Source organism: Eulemur rufifrons, chromosome 28 (assembly GCF_041146395.1).
Source record: "Eulemur rufifrons isolate Redbay chromosome 28, OSU_ERuf_1, whole genome shotgun sequence".
NCBI lineage: Eukaryota > Metazoa > Chordata > Mammalia > Primates > Lemuridae > Eulemur > Eulemur rufifrons.
This window is the reverse complement of record NC_091010.1, coordinates 6,090,713-6,095,578: the sequence shown is the minus strand read 5'-3', so window position 1 is coordinate 6,095,578 and position 4,866 is coordinate 6,090,713.

The window sequence follows — 4,866 nt, the reverse complement described above, 5'->3', positions numbered from 1 at the left end:
ATTACACGCGGATGGACATGAACACAGCCCGGAGAGCCAACAGGTAGTTGCTGGGAAGTGTGGTGGGCTCGCTGAGGACAGCAGGCATTGCTCACTTCCACAGTGCACAAGAGCAAGGAGCACAGGATAGCGTCTAAAGAGGCTGGAGCAGTCTAGTTCTTACCTACTCTAAACGCTCACAGCCCAAGGCTCCTTTCCACACACTGAGGAGGAAGCTTAGAACCAAAGTTGGCCAGAGCAGAGAGAATATGGGGAAGAGAAGAGAATGTCCTTATAAAAGTGAGTGAGAGATACAGAGCCGGAAGACATCAGAGCAGCTCAGTGAAGTGACAAGAGCCGTCTGGACAAGCCACCTAGAGGTTGAGGGAAACTAAATTCACATAGAAATGAGCAATAGGAAAGTATCATCCTCAAATCCCATACAAGCTACCATAGGGAAAAAAAGGCTAGGGAATTAAATGGCGTCTACAGACAACGAAGGTACATCAGAGAGATACACTCAAAACAGCTGGGAAAACAATCCCCTACTATTATATTTCAAAATGAGTTTAAAGACATTAGGAAAATTACCTGAGACACAGAGGATTAGGAAAATTCAAAGTGGGATGACAAATCAAGGAATCAGAAACAAAAATTTTAGAAAAAAGACTAAACTAGGATGAACACAAGCTAATACATTTGATAACTGATACTTTACAAGAAATAGAAAGCTTATGAGGAAGAATAATTTCAAAACAAAATGGAGAAAGAAACAGGATTTGAAAGCATAACAAGTATCAATGGTAGGCAAAGAAGATAGCATATAGATAACAGAAGTTTTAAAGGAAAAAACCAAAGCAAGAGTTCAGAACAAATTCAATATTTCTAGACATATTTTGAATAACAAAGAAAATATTTCTGACATAAAACAACTTAAAATTACATATTGAAATATCACAGTACATACTTGAGAATATCCAATGAGTATGACCAATGGATATTCTCAAGGAATTTTTTAGTAAAATTACTGAAGTTTGATGAAAAAGAAAAAAAAATCCTCTGGGCATCTATGCAAAAAGAATATGAGGACAAGAAAATTATCAGGGTTTTTTTTTTGACAGTAATGCTCTATGACAAAAGAAAATGAAATAATATACCTAAGATTTCCAAAGAAAGATTTTATGTCTAAAAAAAACTGACCTTGATATAGAAAAGGTGCAAACTGATATCAACATGTAAGAGCTTGGAGAATATTTTTCCCACGAGCCCTTCCTCTGGACAGCTCAATAGATGCAGAAAAAAATTGTAATCAAATTTGAAATCCATTCTTCATTTTCTGAAAGAAAAGTCTTGGCAAGCTAGGAATAGAAAGGAATTGCCTTGATCTGCTAGAGGATGTCCAGGGCAAACTTACAACAGACATGCATTTCCAGGTAAAACATTATTTCTCTCCTACAACTCAAGTAGTGTCTTGGACTTGTCTTCTGAAGAATGAGTGGGAGTATAACTTGGGAAACTGAGTCTCCCACACAGCCAGGCTTGGAGATAATAACCCCAAGGAAATGACTAAATGTCCCTTTATGTGAAAGAACATATCTTCCTTACTGGCGACTATGCAGAAATTTTTTCAGATATGGAGGAGTGGGTTTGGTGACTTGTACCCCATAGCGCACCTTTGAAATTCTCTGCCAGCTTCCTTTCCGCACAGGATCACCACTGAAATGTTAGTTATCGAAACCAGTCCTCGTACAAATCAGATGTATAGAAGGCTCTTCGTAGGCCAAACAGAAATGCGTATGTTGACAGTTATTTCGTTCTCCAAGAAAATACATCTGTTCTAGCAGTGAACAGTGCTCTCCCGGTGTCGAAGTGCTTATTTACTGGGACTTCAGCCTGTATGGTGCAGAAAATGAAGAAGAACATGAAAGCCATTGGCAACAAAGGGCGACATCAAAGAGGCACGGCACCCCGGGAGTGAGCATTACTGGCCTGCAAAACAAAGTGGTGTGCGGGTCCCTTAGTGACTGCCCGAGCTGGGCATGTTGGGCCCTACCCAGAATGTCTGGGCTGGCATACTTGTGGGAGCAGCTTATTATCATGAGAGTTCTAGTGACCTCTTGGAGAAGACAATGACTGGGCCCCTGGCACCGACTGCTGCCTCCAGAGCTAAGTGGCACCCCACCTTGCCATGACATTTGAGCACAATGGCCACCCCTGACTTCTCAGGTCAAGTTCCGTGGGGAGAATCGTCCAGGAGGGAAAGAGACTGCCAAGGCTCCTGACGCAGCCAAGGACCATGAATAAGGGATTTGTAAGGGAGGCCCAGCGTTGAGCAGGGTTGCTCGTAGTTTTTCTGGATCTAGACCTTAAGGGACAGAATGTCAAGTTGAGGGTGGGTAGACGGGAGGATAAAGTATAAATGCAAGTCAAATAAAACAGTGCAAGCACGATAAGGACAGATAGTCTGGGACACCCTACTGCTGGGGCTCCTGGGGGTTTTAAATGAGAAGCAGACAGTCCTCGCTCGGCTCATCACTGTAGTGACAAGAGCACAGCACGTGTTGCTGTGAGGCTAAGACAGGAGCTGCCCCCGTGGCAGGAGGGTGTCCTGCCAGGGGAACCAGAGTGTGAGGCGCTCAGGGACCCGGAGGGCAAGGAGGGAACATCGGCATGGCAACACTGGGAGATGAGCTGGGAGACCCTAAACAGACGGGTGGCGGGAGGCTGTGGTTGTGCTCTAGCGTGGCTCTGTTGTGACTTCTGGTCCTGGAAAGTCACAAAGGTGGAACTTCTAGTCCTCACATGCACTCTGGTTGCTCACACCCAGACGTGGACTCTCGCAGGCAGGTTTCCCCGGCTCTTCGCCACGTGCCCGGCAACACACCTGTCTTCTGAGTGAGTCAGACGGGAACATGGTCGTATTTAGTCCCGAGCCCTCTCCTATCACATGTGAGCAAGGTGATGAAATGTGTGCAGACCTGTGAGCAAATACATTCTTGTCACTTTCCCCCCAGACTCTCACGGCAGTTTGCCACCACTGTGACAAACATAACATTACATAATTATTGATTTACGACTTTCTCACGAGCTCTTCAAGGGCTCACCTGCGCTTTATTTGGTTTTGAGCCACTGTTGCCTGTGCTGATGCCTAAATAGAGGGTTCTCAGTACATGTTAGCTGAATGGAGCGTAAATGAGCAGAGAAATTGTAATGGCCTCCCTGTCATAGGACGCCAGTGTTCTGGAGTGTTATTCGTACCGTAGACACTGGTTTATCACACAAGCACACAGTCCTCAAATGCATCGCTAAGGCTTGCTCTGCAGAACCCAGTCCTGTGAGAGGAGGTTCTGTGACGGGCGGAGTCTGGGAAACCCTGCGGCCAACGTGCCCCTGTTGGAGTTGCAAAGTGCACGTTAGCATGCTAGTACATGAGGAGGAGAAGTCGCGTGAAGAAAACCTCATCACTCTGTGCCTCTGGTAGGACATTATAGGAACGAGGACGAGTGAATGAAGCGTCTGAAGAGCACCATGTAGTGACAAACTTGTTTGTCGTCTCTTCAGCTGGGCTATGGGGATTTCATTACACAGAGCTTGGCTAGAGTTCATCCTCCAGTAGTTTTTCCAAGACGGCCTTATGAGTTCTATATTCCTTGATTTCTGGCGTATTGGAAACGTCTTTGTACTCACACACATGACGTTTCGGCTGGACAAAATTCATGTATCATTCTTTCCTCACTAGGAAAGCTTTGTGGACATGTTTCTCTTACTTTCTCTTAACATTGAGTGTTGTCAGGGAGGAATCTATCGTGTTGGAACCTAATTCTTACACACACGGGGAGTGAGCACATTTCATTGTTTCATGTAACTTGTTAATGGCCTAACCAGCAGGAAGACAAAAGCGCTGGCTTTGAGGACATGAAGAAACAACAATTTTTTCCATCAGCACTGTTGTCAACTCACTTTTAAACTACTTTCATTGTCCCGTTACCTTTTTGTGAGGGCCTTTCTCTCCTTCCTTCTCACCGTGTAGAAGCCGTAATTTCCGTCTAGCGAGCATCCTTCAGCTGCCTGGCGGCTGCTTCCTCCCATCTAGAGTCTTCCAGTGGCTTCCTTGGCTATTCCTTTCCTCTCTGGAGGCCAGCTCTTCCTTCTCTCTACCAGCTAGTGCGGAGTCAGGGCCGAGGGGACGTTCTTGCTGCCCCTGAACCCGTCCTCACCAGTGCTGTCTTCTAGGGATGGCCCTGCTCCTCAGGTTCAAATTCGTAGCTGTGGATGAGAGAATGAATGTAAGTACCTGATTTTCACTGTGCGCTTTCCTAGCGTTTTGGAGGAGCAGGCCGCCACAGTGCTCTTTTGATTTTGGAGAACCTGCAGCCACAGGGCCAAAAATAAATAGCCTGAGTGATGTCACAGAGGGCCTTCAGGAGCCTGCCTTTTCCGCGGAATGCGGAATGAAAAGAGACACGCTGAATTTCATTCTGTAGTGCTGACTGGGGCTGTTAAATAGACAACATTTGACAGATGGAATGGCACCTTTGGTCCTGTTCTCTCCGGGCCATTTTTCAAGAGAAGCAAGCTGGTAGTGAAGAGTGTACCACGCTGGAGTCACATTTGAACTCACGCTGCTGTTCGTCCAAGGCATTCGGAGGATCCGCCAAGCTAATCCCTCTGACTTTTGGAATTCCTGCCTGCTTAGCAGCTTCTGCTGATGACAGATAGACCAAAGATGTACTGGTTAAACATCAAGTAAGCTGTGGTGCATGTCAACTATGTCTAGGTTGCCACTGTCTGTGTGTAGTTGCTCAAATGCTTCAAAGCCCCCTGTCCTGTCTGTCTCAGGGAGTGGAGAAGGTGCCAGCGATGATAAAAGGTGACATGAGACTCAGA